The sequence below is a fragment of the Lissotriton helveticus genome, chromosome 5_1 (genome assembly GCF_964261635.1).
Source record: "Lissotriton helveticus chromosome 5_1, aLisHel1.1, whole genome shotgun sequence".
In the NCBI taxonomy this organism is placed as follows: Eukaryota; Metazoa; Chordata; class Amphibia; order Caudata; family Salamandridae; genus Lissotriton; species Lissotriton helveticus.
The window spans coordinates 591800671-591825012 of NC_136065.1; the positions used below are offsets into that span (position 1 = coordinate 591800671).

The 24342-nt window shown below is 45.0% G+C and overlaps 1 protein-coding gene across 1 annotated transcript in view; it reads right to left on the bottom strand.

The window, feature by feature from the left end:
* LOC144754754 (heparan-alpha-glucosaminide N-acetyltransferase-like) overlaps window positions 1–24342 on the bottom strand; it is a 1466120-nt gene that overhangs the window by 381206 nt on the left and 1060572 nt on the right. The window lies entirely within an intron of this gene.

Sequence of the window (24342 nt, forward strand, 5' to 3'; positions counted from 1 at the left end):
GGATTTGCATTTTGCATAATAATGCATTATTTCATATGATTCAGATAGTGGTACATTCCCCTTTGTTTTGATCACGGTTTATTTTTCATTATCCCTGATAATGGCACACACAGCTTTGGCACTAAAGCTGGTTTCTAAGTTGTGATGCTTCTCTGTCTATTCCTTATTCTGGCCCAGATACCTAGAGGTTCTGGTATTATTATGTTTTTCATCACTCCGATACTAGCTAAGGCTCCCTCTGTCTCATACTATCCCAGTTTTCTGGTCCTAATACTGTCCCAGGTTAATGGTTCTAATACTGCCCCCGGTTTCCCTGGTTCTGATAGTAGGCACATATTCTCATTTTTTCTGAACTGTTCAGCTTCCCCTTACTGGTTTTAATACTGGCCCAGTTTTTCTCGTTCCCTAGTTCTAATACTGGTCCATCTTTCGCTAATTTCTGTGGTTAGTCTGTGGTTATAGCTCTGGTTTTCCTGGGTCTGTGATGGTCAAGCTTCCTTGGTTGTGATAATGGCTCGGTATCCCTGATTCTAAAACTGCCCTCTGACCCGGTTCAGTTACTCAGCAAATGGCTTATCAAAGGGAGAAAAGTTCATCAGTGGCGCCGGTGGACTCTCGCCAGGCAGGCACTGCTATTAAAATGTTTCCAAGAAAGTCACATTATCTTAGAATAAGTCACCAATGCTGCCTGTGGGGAGGAAGTTCTCCGTAGTGTTAAGGCTGACTGGAAAGGTGCACCGTGGGTTCTTATCTGATGACATTCTTGTGCAGAGGACAACCATGTACTAATGCAATTCAACCTGACGATAATTGGAAATGAGGGGCCATTAGGCGTCCCTTTGAGGAACAGACTCTATAAACCATCAGGGCTTTATCTAGATTTTGAAAATCACATTTGTGCTTCACGGTGGGGGAGGAGCCGGCTGAGAATGTATTAGTCTGGTCATTCAAAGGTTTAATGCAAGAGTCTTTTTTCTAAGTCGTTTTGATGGGAAAAAAAACTCTGTGCAATCTGACCTAAAGTGGGCCTGTTTTTTAAAGAAAATTAGACACAATATGGCGTCTTCCGCCCTTCCTCCTTCGTCAATCCAGATCCCCTGATGATGCTCTCCTTAACTCCATATACCTTTCCTTCCTCACCACGTGGTGGGGGCAGAGGGAGTTGTTACTCTACAGGACTATTTCTCCTGTCCTCTTTGTTAGCACAGGCAAGTGACCTTAACTTCCTGCACCTCTAATTGTAACAGAATATGGTTCACACAGAAAATCTGCGGTTTCACAACAATAATGTTTTTGCGTTGATGCGTTGATGCAGCGCAATGGTGCTCTGTTATTTGTAGGGGTGTATCATAATTAAGGGAAGTCCACACCTGCATATATTCCTTTGTTGTGTTAACATCTGACTATTGGAAAGTGTTCAGTAATAACACGTGAAAGTGTGAATGGTAGGAAAAGTGCCATGCCATGTAAAGAGACAACGTGGCATTCATGTTATAATATAGTAATGCATAGCATTTGATGTCCTTTACCTAACGAAATTGTTCACATGAGATGTAACACATTTTGATTTGAATGTGTGCCATATCAAAGTTGCAGATATAAGTCATTAGTTATGTTTAATGTGTAAAATGTCATGAGCTGTTTGCAATAAAAATTAAATTGATGTGCTTGTAATGCAGTAATGTAGAAAGGCCTAAATGAAATGCTCACTTGTTTGTATTTGAAAGGCCTATGCGTTTTACTCTTATGTTGGCTGATTTCTGTAGGCCTGAAATGTATTTTCCCTGGGGGTTCAGGAGTAGGGTTGCTAATAAAATTCATGGGAGAACATCCTTTACAACGCAGATTTTACTCCGCAAGGCTTTCACAACGCGTCCGTTACAAAGCAAGTCGTAACCACGACTTGCGCTGGAGGGCGCTAGAGGATTAAGAATAGTATATTTACTATTCCACCACCTTCCCTAGTGTCCACGGGGACTGGTGTTAGAATAGTAAATTATACTCTTCTCAATCCGCGCCCCCAACGCAAGTCGTGGTAACGACTTGCGTTGTAAGGGACGCGTTGTGAAAGCACGCGTTGTAATGGAACGCGTCGTAACGTCGTACATCCAAATTCATGTGCATGTTGTATTTTTTTTGTTCTCACATTTCTGTTGCAGGTGGAGAAAGACATCTTTGTTCGTTAGAACATCATCTTTTGTTTAGGAGAGTGAGGCTTGAGTGCAAGGAGAGCTGATAATTGGGAGGCAGTGTTCGTTCTCACTGAAGGGAAGCCTGGGAATCAAGGTCATCGAGCTAGGAGCTGGTAGCACCAAATTGAAATTGAAAATCACCTGGGGGAAGTGTCCAGCAAGATGATGTGATCTGTGGGCATGTTTTAAATTTTGTGCTTTTGTAATAGGGACAGTGCCCCAGGGGGGAGTCAGGAGATAAGGTGAGGAGATCGAAGGAGAGAGAAGGAGCATCTTAGAAATAGCTTCATAGCCTTTAGCTACTTGACCCATACAACGTGAGTGCACTTCTTAGGAAGTCTTCTCGCGCTGACACCTTTTCCTGATCTTGCCTGGGAAATGTTAAGTAGGGATGTCACGATAGTGTTAGTGCAGGGATAGAATAATGCTCTTTATACATTCGCAGATGAAGAAGGCTCTTGACGTAGGGGCAATAATTTCCTGTGTTCTGCTTCTGGAAATTGTCATTTTGCTTATGATCCATCGCATAAGATGAGCTCATAGGTTTGGATTTGTATTAGTACCTATGTAATTTTACAACCTCGTAATAAGGGTCTTGTACATCCAGTTGTTTTTGGCGTTTTAATAAACCCACTAACTTGGAATTCGGAGTCTGTGATTCTTCAGAGTTGTGGTTCTAATAAATTGTGGTTCTGTTTAAATGAGTTATTTCTCCCCTCTACACTTCTCAGCAGGCAACAAAGGTCCATTGGCCATGAGTTCCACAGTAACTTGGGAGGAATTCAGCCTCATCAGCATCATGTTTCAAAATGAAAACTAGTCAAAGGCCCAGATTTCCCAAACCGTCACACAACGCAACTGTGTTGCGTGACAGGGAGAGAGCAGGAAAGTGCCATATCTATAGAAAAATGGCACTGTCCTTCTTTGGTGCACACTCATGCCACCAAACATTATGCACACACCTTCGCACCACAGCACAAACGTGCCTGCATGAGTCTAGCTGGAAACTAAATCTAACAAAAAACATTTTGCTCAGGTTTGCATCACTTTAGTGACGCAATCCCAGCACAAAAGGTTTGCAACTCTACCCCATATAATTATTGCAAAGTGCAACAATAAAACTGTCTTTTTTTTTCAGGATTATGCAGACGAGAGAGCAAAATGTTGTAGTTAGCAATAAGACCTGTCACGGCCATCATATTTTGTCAGTTTCCCTAACTGACTAAGTCAAATCTTACCTAATTACGTAACACTACTTTTCAGCACTTCAAATATAAATAGCGAAGTACTGACACTCTCTACCTAGAGTATGCTTGCTCCTGAGAAGTGCTGGAACACCCAGATTAAATGGATTGTAGCAGTTTTGAAAAGTGCAGGCACTCTCTGTTTCATACTAAAGAAGTGCAGGTACTCAGTACCAGAGAGTATCTGCCCATTTAAAGCACTGGTGACTTTGTTCTTACAAAGACTACTACCTTTCCTCTCTCAAGAACCTTTAGATTTTGATACTGACTTTGAGCTCAACCCTTGAACTGGAATGCATTTGTAAGGAATTTTGATGAACAAAGTCCTTACCTCACGCCTCCACTACTTATATTAATCTCCGCCACTTTATTTATACCCCGATGTATTACAGTCTCTCTTTCATACCTCCAGTCTTCAAGACTATACGCCTCTAAGCTGCTACATCACTCATCCAGTGATGTAACAAATGCCCCCCACAACCCCAACAGTATGGGGGCCCCTAGCTCCAGAAGGCCCCCTCAGCACAGTACCTTGGCCTGTGAGCTCCTGAGTGAGTTCGGAGGGGGGCCCTGCCATGCACCTTGCAGAGCGGCCCCGAAAAAATGTGTTATGCCACTACGCTCAATGTAAGGTCTTTACCATCGTGGGCGTTTTCCACTTGACTGTCTCTTCCTAAATCACTGTTATGCTTTTGGAGTTGCAGATCCAGAACCAAACATAATACTCCAGGTGAGTTCTCTAGAAATGGGCACAGTAAGTGACATGAGATCTTGAAAATAAGACAGAATTATTCAGGAGGGTTCCAAAATTACACACTCTGCTCTTTGCAGAGCCTGCGAAGTGAGACACTTAGTGCCAGATTTATGAAGGTTTCATGCAACGCAATGCAGCACGACAACCAATATGTGGTGCTTTTCTGCTATCCGCCTCTGCTGGTGCACAGTCTCCTGCCTAGGCCCACTGCAGGCACCCTTGCACGGTGGTGAAAGGGTGTCTGCGTTGCAGGCAGGATTGTTTTTGTGCAGGAAGGGAAATCTACCTGCACAAAACAATCCTCTGAGGCTTCTTCTTCTTTCTAAGTGTGCTTCAGAATGCAGTACTCTTAACAAGAGGAAACCACAAGGAGAAATCAATATATTTCTCCCTGTTGCACCTTCCCTAGGAAGACGTAGCTTTATGATGCATGCCCAACTTTACCAGTGTTGGTAAATCTAAGAATGCGCCAAAATCCATGGGTGGATGCATGGGAACACCAATGCTTCAAACATGAAATGCCTTTCCAGGGCAGAGTAATGCAAGTTAGCAACTTGCTTCGTAAATCTGACTTAGAAATTGTGTTGCCCTTGCAACACCCTACCATGCAATTCCTTGATAAATCAGTCCCTTAACCCCTTCCCTGCGAGGCATATTCCCCCGCTGTGCTGGGGGGTGGGGGGGGCGTGCACAGCTCCCCGGTGCTCATGACGAGCTCAGCTTGTCATGAGGCACAGTGCTCGTGTGCTCATGACGAGCTGAGCTCGTCATGACCACACCCATTCCCGTGGAACGCTCAGCACAGCAGGGGAATTATCCCCGCGTGTGAGCATTCCACGGCTCATGACGAGCTCAGCTCGTCATGAGCATGGAAAAGGTTAATCTTGGCACTTTAAGTTCTTACAGATAGAAGAACTAGTACGAGCATAGTACAAACTCCCTGTTTACAGTGGCCTTTCTCCTTTTACAGTCCTTTTCTCTCTCTCACTCATGCTCCGCAGTGTTTGAAGCTGCTAAAGGCAGTGCTATGTCTTGTATAAGCACAAATATGACAAATATTCATTTCCTCATATTGCTGAACCATGTGTCCTTTCCCCCCTTGTCTCTTCCTTTCTTTGTCTGTACTCTGCAGATCATTGGAGCCACTTAAGAGCAGCTTTAATAGAGCAATTGTAAGCGTCTTACATTTTTTTGCAAGCAGACCCATAATATTCCTAGTGCAACCTGACTGAAAATAAAATTCCATATGGTGTTAGTACTTCAGAGAGGACTTCCGATTCCCCTGTAATTCCTGATTTCTTAGTAGCAGCTAAGGGTTGAACCTGGAATGAGCTACATTTTCCCCAGACCTAAAGTTACCAGAAGTCCTGGTCTTGGCAACTCCTGAGTGGGGAAAATCTGGCCATTTATCAGGCCACACATAATGAGGGTCTTGATGCAATTTAGCTTTAAACCAATGCATTAAATGGGGATAAATTATCAAGATTGCTCCTGGTCTCAACTAAACAATGAATACTTGCGGTACAGTGAATTTAAAATGTGTGGAAAGCCAACATCTTGAGAACATATTGCTCACCAAGGGTCATGGAGCAACATAATATAGGAAGTATTTGTAAACCACACCATCATCGCTTGGGGTTGCTTTGTGCTAAATAACAGTTGTTTATTGTTACCCATCACATTGGTACTCATATTGCCCTCAGAAGGCTAAATGTTTAAGTGGGCCCACCAGGACTCAAACCTGTACCACGAGGTCTAACACAAATTCCTGGACTGGATCCATTAGACTGGTGAGCCACCAGAACCAATACTGAAGCAGCAAGAAAATATTTTTACAGCAGCTTTCCTGTCAGTCATACAAAGTATAATGCCACCCATGGGAGCCCATGCACACTGGGTATGCAGGTCAGCCAACGCAACCTGCGTGAAATGCTTCATGCACCTTTCACTTTAGATATCATGTTTTTCTTATATCCTGTCACTGTATAAGTCCCCCGTAAGGTAGGCCTTTCAGCCCGCAGGTAGGGTGCATGGTTCTAAGTGTGTTGGTACCCTTGCACGAGTAGAGGTACCCCAACAAACCCCAGACTCCAATCTCTGGGCTTTGTAAGTGGGGAAGATATTTTAAGGTATGTGGTGGACAATGGCAACTTGAGCTGTCCAACTACAAAATGGCTTCTCCGAACCTGGTCATGTTCGGTGTTAAACATGTTGGAATCATGCAACTACACTGATTCCAGTGCTGGTTGCATGATACCATGTACTGTCGGGGGGCTCCTTAGAGAACCCCCCTATACCTACATGTGTAGCCTTGCAGGGTCTGCTTGCCAGCTCATGCTGCTACTGGCCCCAGACACTGTTCTGCCCCTCTGATGATGAGCTTAACTCGGGCAGGGGTGTAGGCAGAACAAAGGATTTCCTGTAGAGGAGTGGTGTGACCACCTCCCCTTTAGAATTAGGTAGGGTGGGGGTGCTTGCGAGCGCCTCCAGGCTGCATTGAAGGACACATTTGGTACCTTCCTTGCGTAAAGCAGTTTCCACTAGTACAAGAGCCATTGACTTCTGCTTGGGCGCAAAACTAAACAAAGGAGAGGGGAGTGACCACCTCCTTGTCCAGCTCCTCCCTCAGGAGGTCCCCAGAGTACCTCCAAGTAGCCGCTTGAATCTGCATATCTTGAATCTTGGCCCCTGGAAGCATCTGACTGGTTAGGTCCTCAAAGTAGTATCCTTGACCCCTCTGATAGGTGGGTCACTGCATAAGGTTTCCTTCTCCCTTTTAGGGTTAGTTAAGGGCTCCCCTGAGGGTCAAGGTTTGTCAACACCTGTCTTCAGACACTTCTGCTGTTGGATGCTGGAACTCTGCTGCTGGATAGAGATTGAGCAAGGACCCAAGACAATATTGCTCCTGGTAGGAAGACTCCTACTGCATCTTTGTCTCCGTGCTCTTCCAAGCTTCTGCAAATCTGTGGCCGTGCATATCCCGAGTCTCCGATGACTCTGCATGCATCCAAGCAAGAAGGAATCTCCCTTGGAGTGAAGGAGTCACTTCCCTGCATAGCAGGCGCCTCAACATAGACTGGTTTGCTGATCCTGCTGTCCCATGGATACTTCCTAGCTCTGCAACACAGGTGATAGTTTTTTGGCTCCCCAGAGGCCTGACCAGTCTTCTCTGCAACGTGGGAGACTGTAAACCCTCTCCAGCCGACCTGAACCACATCCCTCTGCACCGTGTATGTTTGCCGCTGCAGAGGCTTGTCAACTTTTCTGACTGAAGATCTTTGAGCTCAAAGAAGCCTCAAGCATTACACAGCTCCAAAATTGGCGTCCTGCATGCATCTCCTGAGATGTAGGGATCCTGCTTCTGTGCGATGATGAGGCCTCCTTTCCATCTGTATCTGCTGCTAGAGGGTCCTCCTGGGATCTCTATCAATTCCTGCTGGCTCTACTGCGTGCTGAGGACTGGCACTGACTTATCCTTGCTGGGTTAGTCCCACAGACCTTGCTGGTCTGCAACCAAGCACTGTTTCCTGCAACCCAACTGTTGCATTTGCCAAGACTTGTTGGTTGTCCTGCTGGCCATTGACTCTGCTGCATTATTTGACTGTCATGGGACAGCTTGTGAAAGGCTCCTGTGCTCCTGCATCGTCACCTGGGTTGCACAGCTGCTTCATAGAGACCTTCATGCTACAGCATGTACCTCCGACAACTGGTGCATCATGATCTTGATCCTCCTGGACACCTCCAGGTGGTTTGGACCTGGTTCCCTCTGCTTTCAGGTAGCTGTCATTCAGAATCCATGATTGGGTTCCACCAACCTGGTCCAGGAGACGCTGTAGCTGCGGACTTCCAAGATCCTCCATTGACATCAACGGGCACTTCCGACTCCACTTTGCACCTATGCACCTGGGCTCCCTGGCCTTCCTTGATCCAACTAGTTTCCTCATGGTTCTTTGGAAAAGGTCCGAAACCATAAAATACCAACCATGACTTTCCCCGTGTTATTCTATTGAGGTTTGACCCAGTGTAACACCTCTGCACCCGGGCACCTGGTGGTCCCTGGCTACTTACCTTTGGTGGTTCCGTGCTTCCTCTGGCTTCTTCATCCTTGGGTATCAGTCTTGTTTGGTTACTTACCTCACATACCATTTTTTTAGTATATGGTTTGGCCCCCCTAAAGGAGCGTATATGTTTTTCTATGCTTACTTACCTGTACTAAAGTATTTCTTTGTGTGTATTGATACCTCCAGGTAGGAGATATACCATGTAGTTATAAAAATGGAAGTATTTTCCTAACACTGGTGTGGTTCTTTCTTGTATGTAAGCTCGCTGAATGACTAGTGTGGTAAATGCACTCACTTTACACCCTCCTGGAGAAGCCTTACCTGCTCTCCACAGCTACCCCTTGAGACTCTGGTTATCAGGGACCATTACAATTATCACTAAGGGTTGCCTGGACTCAGTGCAGGTCACCTCACTAATAGGTGTACACCATATACTGAGCCAGCCTCCTACACTCTACTTGTAGCATTCAATCCATTTGAGGGAACTAAAATCCATCTAGCAGCATCCAGACAGGAATATTCTGGGGCTGGGCAGATGGAGAAACACACAGGACCCCGTTCAAAGAACGGGGAGAGAGTTGTAGGAAAATAATTGACATAGGCATAAAGATTGAGAAAACACTTCAAGTTTGCTCAGGAGCACCGCTTGAGTTTCTCTTTCTTTACAATCCTACTTCCATACAATCGAGTTGGCTTGAAAATTCCTTTGGGACAGAGAAAAAAAACAAAAATGCTCTCTAAGCCCACCTATAGAGGTAGAGCACAATATATACGCAGGGGAGACCACTAGATAGTTAGGCATCTCTTGACAAGCATCTGGTCCCAAGCATTCAGTCCTGATGTAAGTGAGGATCCCACTTGTATAAAAGTATTTTTCTTCAAATCCATGTAAATGGTCTGGATGGTCCCGCCAGAGGTCTACGCAAGTTCACACAGCAGCTGTTACCGCTGGAGCACTCTACCCAGTAGGGACCTGCTGAAAGGCTGCTGACAGCCATCATTAAACCATCACATGACAGGTCATTTAGGTCTCTGCTGGCTGATCCCGCAGCCCATGACCCAACAGACATGCCTGACACCTTGTGTAGGCCGCAAATGAAATGCATCGGAATCCAATTAAATAAAGCAGGTCTACACCAAAAAAAACTAAAAACTATCTTAGTAACGAGCACTGCGGACAGGGGAGCTATAAAATAAGATGTCGGATGGCCAGAATCCAGGATCCCTCCCGGCAGACAATCGAAGTCTGTCCTAATGGTTTCTGACCCGCCATGTTTCCACGACGCCTGTCCATCTGCACAATCACTCAGGAAACCTGCTCGACACGGGTTTTCTCACTCCCGGCCCGAGGGAAGCATCTAGCCAACATCTGCCACTTAGCTTGCAGCATGTTTAGAACTGAGAGGAAAATGCAGCTCTGGGCAAGAATTCTGCTTCAAATACAAAAGGCAAATGCTGGTTCTCCGAGTACTGTGTGGCTGAAGAACTGAAAGTTACCTAGCTTTAAGCCACTGGAAAAGTTTGTGAAAACAACGCTCCAACTTTATAGGAAAGGGGAAAAAAGAACTTATCAATTGAAAGAGCAACAATAAAAGATGATTGCTTCCTCAGGCCAGAAGGTTTGGAAGATTTAAAGTTCTGTTTTTAATTCCCTGTATATTGCTGCTGAAGGAGTGGGAATTAAAGAGACAATGCGCATAAAAATTTGGCTTCGCTTTGGTTCTGCAATTGATGCCTTACCACAGACTTGCAAGAGCAAGTGAGGATTATGGAAGAGGGGCCACGCTATATATTTGATTCGATTTCTGCTTTCCAAAATACTGAAGTTGTATTCTGTTCTGCACAGTAATCGTGAAGCTATGTTTAACGCTTTTTAAAATTCGGAAAATAATAATAATAATATTATAAGCCTCTTAACATAAAAAGTAGTATTTAGGACTCTCAATGGCAATCAATAAGCAGGGCTGTTAGATGCACAGAGTGGCTGTGACGATGAGTGTCCCTTTAAAATCAGGCAACATGGCAGTACATGCAGGGTTAGCTCAAGCTAAGAGACTCGGGGGCATATTATCAACAACTAGCGATACTAATCGCTAAATGAGCTTAGCGATATTTTTTTTATCGCCGCGCATCGCCGGATTGTATCGCAGCGATAACGTGCTATTAGCAACGTTTATCTCCAAAGCGATAAAATTTCCGGCGATAGCGGCGAAATGCGTGAATATCGCTGGAATCCAGCGATTTTCAGGCATTATCGCTAATAGGGTCTTAACCTGAATATCCACCTCCCATTGGATATACAGGTTGAGAAGTGGTCAGAGCAGCCGTTAGGTTTTGGCGATATTCGCGCTTAGAGCGAATATTTTCATCGCTACGCCTGCGTTGATAATAGGCGATAGCGATGTTAGCGACTGCTTTAAGTCGCTAACAGGTTGGGTACGCCCACTTTGCAAGTCATTAGCGATAAATATCGCTGACATGCAAAGAGGGCCCCAAACCGGTCGCTATCGCCTACAAGCTGTCGCTAACTGCTGCTAGCGACAGCTTGCTAATAGGGCGATAAAATTATCGCCGCTTTTCAGCCAAAAACGGCCACAAAAGCGGAGATAATCTCATATCGCCCGCCTTGATAATATGCCCCTCGGTTTTGCAGAGGAGTTTAGTAAAGGAACGGGTCAGAAAATAAACCAGGCAAACAAATAAAAAGTGGGGCCCCATTAGTGAATCAGATAGCTAAACAAGTGGTCAACATTTCAATACGGCGCAGTTTTGAACTTGAAAACTTCAACTGAAAAGGTTTTTTTGCAAGGTATGTGAGACTGCATTCACTTGTGCTTGCAGGCAATGTCTGTGGTAATATCAGGGACATCAACAGCAAAAACTGACCCACCAGGACGTAACACATGCTCAGAAACAAACAAAACTACAGCCCCCAATCTGTTCTGTCAGATCAGTCCATCTGGCAATGCCACCTGCCCGGTAGGCCAGTTATATCCGGGAAAGGCTGCTTTGTTGATTAAGTGTAAGCTGATCTAAGTCAAGACTCACTTGGCTTCCCTTGATCTGCAACAAGGCTTAATTTGTAAACAAATGAAATGCTGGGGTCCAAAGTTTGGACAGATAGTCGCTGCTGGTGCTCTTGAATTTCAGTGTGCAAAATACCAAGATGGCGTAGGCTTGATTCTACCTCATGCCTCTTTAATCCACCACCACCCACTCTCTGCCCCTTCACTTCACTTTTGCAGGTTCAAGTTCTGTCCCTTTGTCACATTTTTCTGAGTGCCGGTGGGCCCCACCTGCAGCCACGTGCTCAAATTAACCACTGCCTAAGAGCAACACATAATTCAAGCCCTGATTGCTCTCACTAGAATTAGAACCTCTGACCTACAAGTTTAATGCAGATCCAGGAAATCAGTGCAATAGGCCACAGAGTGTTCTCACTGGAATTAGAAACTGTGACCTACAGGTTACAGACAGACCTAAGTAAGTCCTAACAATAGGGCTTATTTACTGGAAAGTCAAGCAGCGCAGCAAGTCACCTTGCTGCTCTGTGTGACAGGGAAAGGGCAGGAAAGCGCCAGGTTTAAAAGAATATTGTGCATTCCTATGTTGGTGCCTGTTTTGGCTACCTGGCACCAAAGCAAGCACCCTTGCACCATGGTGCAATGGTGCATGCATTGTAAGGAGGGTTGTTTTTATGCAGGAAGGGACACTCTCCTGCACAAAAACAATCCCCTGAGGGATATTCATCCTGCAGCACACATATGAACATATTTCTCCTTGTTAAGTCTCCCCTGAGAAGGCGTATCTTTTTGACACATTCCCACGTCTACCACTTTTGGTAAATCTGCGAATGCGTCAAAATCCATGGTAGTTGTGTGGAAATACTCACGCAACGCAAATGGATCACCTTCCCAGGGCAGATTAATGCAACACAATGATTTGCCCTGCCTTGCGTTACTCTGATTTATAAAGCCACTCAGGGCTACCCAGAGTGGCCTTGCATTGCTTCATAAATCGCATTTTGTAATTGTGTCGCTCATGCATCATGTTATGTGTTGCAAGAGTGACGCAACTCCTCCAATAAATATGCCACTTAGTTCCTAGAAAGAAGGAGAAAATAAACAACTTTGCTCTATGTTGACCCTCCCCTCAATCAGCCTGACCCTGCCTACATCCACTGCCTCAAGCCTAACCACTGAGGTAAGTCCTAGTGAACAAGAAGAGGATAAGCAGAGATTTTATGAACGAGAAATACAGCTGGTTCCTGGTCTTTTTCAATGAAGAGAAACAAGCCAGCAGCATTAGGGCACCACCACTAGGTGCCTCAGATTGCAACAAAAGTCAGGAAATGTAGTATTTTATTACTCCATGTGAAGCACTTCTATTTTGCCATGGGCCTCTAATACACCCAGTGCTTAATTTGAGCTTGTGGTTGCAAGCAGGCCCATCACCAGCCGTGGCCCGTGCATATTTATTGGAGGAGTTGCGTCACTCTTGCAACACGTAACATGGCCTGTGCAGGTAAGAGCGGTAGGGTGGTGGGGCCGGGTGGGGGCGAATTTCTATGGACGTTAACGAGGGGAAATTAAATAATTAATTTTCCCTTACCATCTGTCGAAATCCCTCTTCACCTGGCCCCACTGCTCTTACCTGCACAGGCTGCCGCTGCCCATCGGCACTCATTTTTTGGGGACCAGCACTTATTTTCCCTCAATAGATTTGGATTCAGAGCTAAACAGAGAAAAACACAAAAGGGGGAAATAAGGATTATTAGAACATTGGAATGTTGGGAGCTCCATTGAAAACAATGGAGTGCTCTGGGCTTATAATGGCTGGTATAAGCCTGGAGCTCCAACATTCCAATGTTGCTTTGTTCACAGCTCTGGCTGTGAACAAAGGCTTCAGGGAGCCTGAGGGGATTCCAATCCCCTCACGCTCCCAAAAGGCTTTGCTTTTTTTTGTTCGAACATTCTGTCCTCTAGTGACAGAAAGTTCTAATAGCCTTATAGCCCTTCGTAGATGGGCTATACCGCTATTAAAGTGCCTCTCCCTTGTTAAAGGCCCTCGCCTTCGGCTCGGGCCTTTAACGCTGGAGAGGGCCTTTAATAGCCGGTATTGCCCTCTACGGCGGGCTATAAGGCTACAGAAAGACAGAAAAACAATGGCAAACAGAGTAAACACTAATGAAAACGATCTTGCAAGATCAAATGAAGAGCTGGCAGTGTCTGGTGGATTATTCAATGGGCATTAACCTCTTCGACGCTGATGACGGAACCGCTCCGTCATCAGCCGCGGTAGAGCTGTGCTGATGACGGAGCGGTTCCGTCATTGCCCGCCCGACGCACCTGCGCTGTGCTGATTTCGCGCCTGTGCGGCGCGTTCTATTGAGTGGGCGGGGCCATGACAGAACCGCTCCGTCATAAGCACAGCTCAACCGAGACTGGTGACGGAGCGGTTCAGTCACCAGCGTGTGAGCGCCGCGCGGCCCCCCGCCCCCTTAGCGCTGCGACGGAATAGCCGCCGCAGCGAAGGTAAGTGCAATTAATATTACTCCGTGCACCTTGGTATTTTATACTCCAACCTTCATTGCCACCGGCCACAGATTTCTGAGCAAAACTTTGAGCTCCAGCACTTAGGGCCAGATGTACGAAGTATTTTTGCATGCGCAAATGGGTTTGCGACCTGTTTGCACATGCAAAAATACCTAAGGGCCATGTACAAACCCCAATTAGCGCATCGCAATTTATTTGCGACTCGCTAATCAGGATTTGCGACTCGCTATTAGGAAGGGTTGTTTCAAGGGCGTCCCTTCCTAATAGCGAGTCTGAGCCCCAAGTATGACTGTTTTGCGACTGCAATTGCGGTTGCAAAATAGACGCAATTTACAACCTACTTTAAGCAGGTGGTAAAGCATTCTCAAATGGGAAGGGGTCCCCATGGGACCCCTTCCCCTTTGGGAATGCATGGTAAGATATTTTTAAGGGCAGGCAGTGGTCCCAGGAACCACTACCTGCCCTTAAAAAATGAAACAAAAACGTTTCATTTTTTTTAATGCATCCTGTTTTCCTTTAAGGAAAACAGGCTGCATTAACAAAAACTGCTTTATTTAAAAGCAGTCCCAGACATGGAGGTCTGCTGAGCCCAGCAGGCCACCATCCCTAGGAGGGCTAGCCATTCCCTATGGGGTCGCAAATTGTGAGTGGATCATTAAAGCCTTGCTTTTTGCGACCCCATTGGGTATCGCTACCAGTGTCTCTGACACTGTTGTACATTTGCTTTTGCGATTAGCAAATTTTCACAATTTGCCAGTCGCCAAAGCAAATGGTCATACATCTGGTCCCTATTCTTTAACAAAGTAAACACTGCCACGCACATTCTTGACTGAGACTGAGAGCCACGTCCAAGAGCACAGTGTTCCTCTCTGTAGGTCAAGGACGGAGAACATCCTTTTCAACGCGGATGTTACCCCGCAGTGCTTTTACAACGCATCCTTTACAACGCAAGTTGTAACCACGACTTGCGCTGGAGGGCGCTAAAGGATATAGAATAGTATATTTACTATTCCAACACCTTCCCTACTATCCACGGGGACTGGTGTTAGAATAGTAAATTATACTATTCACTATCCGCACTCCCCCAACGCAAGTCGTGGTTATGACTTGCGTTGTTAAAGACGCGTCGTAAAAGCACACGTTGAAACGGTACGCGTTGTACCGTCATACATCCGTCAAGGACATCTGACATCAAATGCACATTTCTTCACTTGAAAACACTGCATGATCCTAGCCTCGTACTTCAGTTACATACCTTCCGAAACCCGGACACATTAGGAACAGGTTTAAAACTGCTATTAAGTACTACATAAACACATTAACAGGGTGGTTTAGACTGATTGTTAATTAAGGGTGGGCGTAGTTCGCGAAGTAGCGCTACGCGAAGCTACGCGAAGTGCACTTCGCACTACGCGAACTTCACGTGGCACTACGCGAGCTGCGTATTAGCATGTTCGCACTGTGCAAGATGCGTTTTCAATGATTGCACAGTGCGGACAAGCATCCGGCACTGTGCAAGCATTGAAAATGGCATCTTGCACAGTGCGAGCTGTAGTTTTCTGCTGCTCGAGTAGATTATTACTCGAGCGGCAGCTTTCTCAACGCGAACAGGTAGTTTCTCATTGAGAGCTGTCGCGAGCATGCGCAACCACTCACAATGAGAAACCTGACCTCCTCGCGTTGAGAATCTCGCCGGGATGTCATTTTGCTTGCTTGCGGTCGCGAACATGACGTTCAGGACCGCGAACAAGCAAAAAATGACCGCTGCACTACGCTACGCTGCACTACGCATGTTCGCACTGTGCTACGTGCAGCTCGCGTAGTGCGAAGTTGCGAAAACTTCGCAAACTCCACGAGCGTAGCGTAGTGCTTCGCCCAGGGTTATTGTTAATACCAGGCATAAAACTTACTGTGCATCCATTAACTTGTGCAAGCAGTTTTTGCATCTGTTTCACCTACCTTATTAGCCCAACCATTGTGGCTTGCACATGCAAGTACCACTGGGTAAGACCTAGAGGTACTTGGTCACCCACAATTAAGACTAAGCGCAATTTGCCCTTAAGTCCTGACAAGTTTGAACCCGCTTTAGAACTCTTGCAATGGCCTACATGTGCTAGTGACAAGGTAATCTGAACCTATATATATATGTATATCTATGTTTGTGCTGTTTGCACAATGGAGAATATGTGTAGAAGTACTATCCGTATTGGACACCATATTACTGTTCAGCCACTGGTTAGTTTGTGCAACTATAATCAATGATGAGGGGGTCTGGGCGGAAATCTGGCACCCTGCTACAAAAAAAGGGAAAAAAAATACAATAAAAAAATAAAAAATTTGATATATGGCCTTCTCACCTCCTGTGTCGCCTCCACACTTAAGAGGCCTTCACCTGCCTGCCTGCTCATTGCCCCCCCAGTCCTTTCTTCATTAGTATTATTGTATGTGATCCAATGATTGTGATACTAGTGATATGCATTTGTTTTCTATTGTATATTGTCTTCTCTAATTTTTTTCAGATATGTATTGTTTATGCCTTTGCTCTTATGTTTTGTATTTGAAAATTTTATAAAAACAAATTAAAAAAACAAATAAAAACTATAATCCATGATTATATATTTTAAGGCAGTAGCGGCTGCTACCGGATTGGGGGTGGGGGGTGGGGCGGGGAGAGTGGAGGGGGAAATAAAAAATAATAAATGCACTTACCTGGGTACGGCAGTAAGCCGCCTCTCCATCCTCTTCTCTTCTCCTGCAGCAGGAAGCACTCAGCCTCCCAGAATCCTGTAGCCAATCACGGTGCTGCATGACAGCAGTATTGTGATTGGTCGAGCCCTGTGGTTTGGGCACTCAGACAGGGCCTGGGAGACTGTGCATGTTCTCCACTCAGGCTGTGCAATACAGCCTGGTTGTGAACATGCCAAGATGGCCGGCCAAACTGTCATGTGCACTTAGAAAGTGCCTACCACTCCTCCCCCAGCTCTGAACAGCCCAGCCCAGCCCTGCCCCAAACCAGCTTAGCGAGTACGATAAAATAAAATGATTATAATGTTGCGTAATTATCAGTTTATTTTTCCCTTTTGAACTGCTCGGTGAACAGTGGGCCTCAGCGGAGGAGTCACCACTGCCCAGGGAAGTGTCAAGGCTAACGCAGGAGGAAGTGCAAGTAACACTCAACTCCTAATGTAACTTAGCCCTAAAACGAGCACACTTGCAATTGCCACCTTTTTTAACAGCAACTAATGAGTCTAAATGGGCAGGTAAGTGTATTGCATTTGCTAGGTCGCATGCATATTTTTTCTCTGCAGCTGGTGCATTAACCTGCTATGTGACGTTCCCAGCCCTTAGTTTAAGCAAAAACAATGTTCCCACGAGATATTATAGATACCAAATTGGCGACGGTGTTGGAAACTGCAGAAGGAGTGCGCAGCCTTCGGTCTGGAGTTATCACCAATTAATCTGAAAGGCTGCTTGTAACTGTGTAGCTGTGTTTCAGCGAGCCATTGGTTTCCTGGATACGGTGTTTACTGAGCTCGTTATTATGAATCCAGTGTGAAACTGCGCAAATAGATAGCCACAGAAAGGAGGCATTGGCCGCAGGGCTTTTAAACTGGTTTATGGTGGAGCGATGAATCCATGACGCCAAGTGAACCGTGTTATATTTAGAATAAGGCATTTATGACAGTCGAAAATAAGGCTGTTATTACCCCTGTCCACGGGTGCAGCTTCAGGGGTGGTGTTTGGGGTGTGCCACCTCCAAGTAAATGCATCCTTGGCTTGATATTTGGGTCTGGGGAGCCTGATTCGAAACTCCTATACTTCGTTGTTGTTTCTCATTGTCCTCATTGGACTAAAAGGTTTTAACTAGTTATGTTTTTTGTTTTTTTTTAAAATCAGGAACTTAGACAGAGGCCGTCCTAATGCAAATCAGCATTGAACCTGTTCCTCATGGGAACAGTGTATCCCAAATCTAGGTCACTGTTCAGGATACTGTTTTTTTATGGGAAATGTGTAATTCACATCCCTCAAATCTCACTGACTAAGCTACGCCCCTGCCCCTTTTGTGTAAACTAGTTACAACAATCATATCATGCTTTTCCCATTAGGAAGATGGAAAGGAAGAACAACACAAGGTTGTGACAATCTTCGGACAAATCAACAAAGAGAACCAGGCCATAAGGGGCAGCGTCCAGATTTCCTACAATTAAAAACTCAGGAGAGAACGTCAGAGAGGGGCTATGACACCCAGACTACCACTGCTGCTAACTGCTCATACCACCTTACAAAAAAAGGCTGCAGGTGTACCACTTTCTCTATGTAGGCTGCAAAACTTTGGAACTCACTGTAGCCAGAATAAGAGCCACTGCCACTCAACTAGTATTCGGACGACGGGTGCGGGAAGTGTTTTTGCACCAACCTATGATTATTGATGATACATGTGTCTTGGTTGAGCTGGACCCTGGTCGGTCGTTCTGTTCTTCATTGCTCAATTAGTATTCAAGATGATGGAAAATACCTGGCTTTTCCTATTAAAAATCACAAAAAATAGTCGGACAGCTTTAATCAACAGCGCCCTGTAAGGAGAGGGAAGATAGTGACCTTTATCAGTATTGTTGTGAAATATTAGATATCAGGGAACCATAGAGATGGAGGACACCGCAAGAAGATTGAAGATCAGACTACCATAAATCACAACTGGTTCAGCACACACAGCTAAATTAGTTGGGCCCGGGGAAGCTACATGATAGCTAGGCTAAATGATTAAATCAAATAATGGTACCACATTTTAAGAAATTGGATTCTTTGGGGGTGAATGACTACCCACCTCAAGGAATGATCACAATACACTTGCCAGGCTAAACCTTCAAAGTCACTAAATTAGCCCAGGCGGCGAGAGATTTCCTGAACTGCTGACGCCCGTGTGTCCTGGAGTGGTTTCCCGGCTTTGGTGGGTGAGAGCGAGGGGTGCCAGTCGTCCGTCCTCTCTCCCCCACGGGTGCCCCTCCGTTGGCCGGCTCCCGTAGTCCGCCCGGCTGCTTCTGGGGACTGCGTGATCTGTGGGCCACTATTCAGTGGTGCAGCTCTGCTGGTCTTGGGCGGCAATCCTCCTTCTCTGCGGTGGCGATCGTGTGTGGGACTTTGTCGCATGCGGCCTTGTTTTTGTCCGGTAAACTGGTTTCTGCTCCTCCGGACGGTCTTTGTAATTGGGAACCTCACCAACGTTTTGCCGGTGAATGGATCAGTTTCTGGACAGCCATTTTGTGCCCTTCTACTGGCCCTCTCCGCAGCCAGACCACTCCAACCCGGTGAGTGAAGCCAGCCAGTGGCACGGTGATGCTTTGTCCCCTACCGGATAAAAGATCAGCATTCTTGACTTTAACCCCTTTGCTGCGGCCGTGATTTTACCGCTGTGCGGTAAACAAAAGAACAGGGTGGGGCCGTGACGAACCCCAGCCGTCATGCGCACACGAGCACTGCGGAGCGTGACGGCTGGGGTTCGTCACCAGCATGGGAGGGGTTAATGGGACCTCTGATATCTATCCTCTTTTTATAGCGAGTACGAGGGATTTCTTGATTTAATTCCTTCTACAGGCTTTATGCCCCATCCCCCACTATCCTTTTTGTTAACTGTTTCCTGCATTTTTGTTACTGCTGTTTACTACTGGAATCTTCAGTTAGCGGAGCCCCAGCGACATGGCCATTGGCCGGTGGAGCTACCTATGTAGCCATAGAAGAGATTGGCTGTAGTTCTCCCCCTCAGTCGTCACCTACCCTCCGGACTTGGGCACTGTTGCTCGCCTCACCTGCCTTATGGATTTCGACCACAGTATCTTGACATCCCATGACTCCTTCCCCAATCGGTATGTTGACTCTTTCACCCTAACTTTTTTGTGTCCCCTAAAGTACTTTCCTCCTTGCTGGTTATTTCTATGTTATGCTATGCTTTAGTAACTCATGTAACTATGTTATACTGTTTTCTTTTCTATGTTATGCGACGCTTCAGCAACTGATGTAACTATGTACAATGTTCTGAAACAACTTCCTACCTCATATAAAGCGCTCTGATACCTCTGGGTCTAGCCAGTGCTATATAAAACTTTTCAAATAAAATAAATAAATAAGCCTGAGCTCTACACCCTGGTAGCTTTGTCACAGATCAGACAGGGCAAAGTGCACATTTTTTATGCGGTACGAAAAAGTAATAAAGTAAAAAAAAAAACAATAAAAATCTCAAATCTAAACTCAAAAAATAGAGTAAAAGTTCAGAAACAAAATAACATCAAAATCACAAAAACACAATAGGAGGAAATGGAAATTTTATTAAAAAAATGTTAAACGAAATGACCAAAAAGCACGAAGCGCCAATGAAAGTCAAAAGTCACAGTAGACAGAGACCTAGGTGAAATTTGAGGCTAATCATGATGGAGCACGGGTCAGATACATCAACCAGGTTCACCCTGTTCAAAGGTTTTAACTTCTTCTTACTTAAGGCCTGATTTAGATCGTGGCGAATGGGATACTCCAATGCAAATGTGATGGATATTCCATCTGCCATATTACAAATACATTATTTCCTATGGCTCCTGTAATACGGCGGACAGGATATCCATCACATTTGTGACCGTGTATCCCATCCGCCAAGATCTAAATGAGGCCCTTAGTTTTTTGAGTACCATCACATGACTACACTTCTAAAGCCCATCCCCACAGGAACTAAGGTGATTCATATAGAGAATCAAAGGGTGTCGATCAGGGGGCAAATGCAGGGTCTAGTCCAGGTCCAGTTGCCACTGGTCAGCAGAATACTTCCAGGAAAAGGACTCTTGCAGCTTCTTGAATGCCTGTAGTCACACAGGAAGTCAGCAAATTGACCCTTCGAGTTCACATGTTTGTCCTGGGTACAAGAGGGAACATGTCCAGTCCTTCAGGGCTCCTCTCAGGTCACAGACAGCAGGTTCAGTCCTCTTCTGATCTTTATCAGGTGCAGGCGTTTTCTCAAGTGAGTGCCTGGAGATGCCACATTTATTCCTGGTACTAGCTAGTCAGTGGGAATGACTCATGGGCATGCCATAACCAATGAGATAAACTTTCCTGGGGCAAACTCTATTCACTGTGGGCATTTTGAAGATGGTGAAAGCCTTCAGCCACTTTAAACTTTGGCTCTGAGGGCTGGGTGTGTGTGGAGGGAGTGTACCATGGTAGTCCTAGTGTTCAACCATGTATAACACTAAAATCCATTTTGAAGCAGCCACTGTACTCAAAACAATCCCATAGACAAATATCTGGTAGAACAAAAGCAGAGTCCTTCAGCAAGCAGACAGTGGAACCATAAGACTTGTCTTGGCATTCTGTTCTCTCCCCTTTCAAGTGTGCCCTAAATGTTATATGTGATTCTAGCAGACCTGTCAAGCATGATTTGACACTCAAGCAGGATGTCACACTTTAGTATCAAAAAGGATGCCCACAGCCCTCCCCATGCACATTCTGTGGAGTTCAAAGGAGTCATTTCACACCTATTCACAACTATTGAAGGCTAAATACTGGTTGTCAGAACCCGGAGAGTTAATGCAAATTAGCCTCCAGGAACCCCCTTGCAGAGAAAAGGTAACTATAAACATTACTTTTCCTTAATGTATATTAAGATCTGACTTCAGCATTGAATTTAATTTTTAATAACTGTTAATTATCAAGCATCCTGCCTTGTGAGCTACACTGCCTACATAGCGGTGACTCGTTAATGTTTAACAGTGAGAGTTTTATCTCTCAGAAAGGCTTATTTTAACAGCTTGAATTGCAATTTTTACACTGCTAAAGTCAGGCCACAATGGTAGGTGTGAAGCCATCTTTGCACTGCTACTGTAGTAGATGGCACAATGGTTGCTGCAGTCCACCGGTAACATTTAACTACCAGGCCTTGGGTATACTTTGGGCCATACACTAGAGGGTTAATCGCAAGTTAAATATATCAATTAAGAGTATACCAATTCAACCATGTTTAAACGAAGAGCATATGCACTTTACTACTAGTTAGCAGTCGTAAAGTGCACAGAGTTCTAAAACCAGCAGAAATATATAGAGTCCAGCAAAATTCAAAAAAATCCGGGAAAAAGTGGATTTCCCACGCTCATGCTTAGCCCTTGCCTGGTCGAACTGCATTATGATCTCCAAGAGGAGGGAACTGCAGTTTGACCTATAATTTTAATAACTGCATAAATTAATTTGACACTTGCCCTACTCTGAACATACTGATTGGAAATGTGCATAAGGCTTAAATTATAAACTTAATGCATGACATTTTGTAAAATTCACATATAAGAAATTGCATGATTGTTACAAACCGCATGTCAACTATGATAAGCAGGGTGACAAACTGTAATTTCCTAAGTAAGATGAAGTCCTTCCATATTTCCTAATATATAATTCACCTGGATAGCTCAGAGCAGCACATTGCAACTGTTTCTGCACAGCTCTAAATGAACATGTGTGTGTGTGGTGCAGCCTCTAACAGGTAGAGCCAAACACCACATCTCAGTTCCACACGAATGGCAGACCTTCTCAAGTTTGGGCATGAGTCTCATCTTGAAGCAAGTCTATGTTTCTTGGACTTCTTTTTGGCGATCTCTCTACAGACAGCTCTATCTTTCAGGAGACATAATTGTATACATACTCCAGAGAGGCAATCCTTGCTCAAGATTGGATGACTTTTGCATCAATCTCAGTTGTTTGCTCCTGTTTGTTGCTTTCCTCCCTTTTTAGGTCTCGTGACCTGTCAATGCGCATGCGCATTGAGCGGAGCGAGACTAGAGGGGCTTAAACAGACTTTAACTAACTGGCGATTTGATGCTGTGCCCGTGCAGTTTTAGGTCAATGCGCAAGCGCATTGACCTAAAATGCGCGTGCACAGCATCAAATCGCCAGCCATCTGTTCCCCAGCAGCTCTTCCCGCTCCGCCCCACAAGCTTCCCCCAGCGTGCGCTCTGGCTCAGCCGCACTCCTCCCACACCTTTGAAGTGAAGCTTAGCTTCACTTCAAAGGCCCCTGCTGCTTCACACTGTGTCGCATTTCTCCTCCCCCCTCAGCAATGCCCTCCGCCGGCCGTACTTTCACTTTGACGGCCGCAGGCCGTCTCTCGTGTTTCTCCTCCCCCCTCCCAGTGTACTTTTTTTTTTTAAACTTGTTATCTCTACTACCCCTGCGTGCTGTATGTTTATTCAGCAGCAGAAAAATCGGTGCTCGTTTAGCACTGAAGGCTCAAAGGGGCTGCACTTTTAAAGTTTAATTCCCAAACTGCATCGAAAACATAACAACTGATTATACATTGCTGGCCTTTTCAATTTGAATATCAGTAAGTGCCTACAATTATCTATAATATGCATTAGTGTTCTAAATCAATAATAACTTACACTTTCCGTACCTGCAGTATTTCCTTAGAAACTTCAACCTTTTTTTCGTTTTATTCCCCCAACCGCCTTTTACATTCATTTATGCTCTGTCTTAAATATAAAGCACCTTCTTCACAGCTGAAATACGTCTGTGTGTCAAGTCTTCCCACACACGCCATACAACAGTGGCTTGGCAAGACGGAAAAAGTCATGTTTTCTGATGTCCTTTTTTTGGGTGAATAAATACATACTGTTTTTCGATATGTTGAAGCTTTGCATAGGTAAAATTTTGCTTGTTTTCACATTTTTGTTCTGGGTAGGAGTTAAATATATTCTGCTTTTCGAATTTACTTTGCCTTCTGCCTACTGTGGTTTCATTATTCGCATATTTTCTGCAAGGGGGAGCATTGTTTTTAGCTTGGTTCACTCAACATCATATTACATACATTGTTGCAATTCTCGTGTCAGACACGGAGCATCATCTTCAAAGCTGGATGTTGTTTGTCTTTTCAATTTAACCATGAACGGCAGATCCCATAAAGCTGCTTCTTGGCCCATGATAAGCTAACAATATAATAACTCTTCTGTGTGCATCATGTTGGAACTTGGGCAGCACTTTTACTGCCTTTCTGTTGCTTTAACAATCCAAAGTGAACAAGAAGAGGGAAGGTACATGATTGTATAATATTTTACTTCATGATACTTTGCAGTCACACACAGAATTTTATAGTGCTGTTCACATGCAAGGAGGCATTTGTCTTCCTGTCGGTGTATTAAAAAGCCTTGGAATGTGTCTATTGATCTTTCCTGCGGCAAGCATGTAATCCTGCATCAGAATGCATGACCCAGTGTGTAGTAATCGTATAGCTCTTCAATCCCTGATGGCACATCACCCATAATATTATGCTGCATAGCTAAACACGTATAAGGTCCCAAAGGCGAGACCTATTGGCTATGCTAATGCTTGTTGTGATTGACTTGCACACATGTGGTATGTAGAGGTCACTAGAAAATCTGCAACAGAAAAGTGGAAGATACAACATCGATTTTGACAGACTATATCAAAGCATTGGCAAATCCAATTGGTCTTGTTTGTATGCAAAGGTAAGACCTATTGCCATTAATGATGCTTGTTTTTGTAGTGATGTGACCG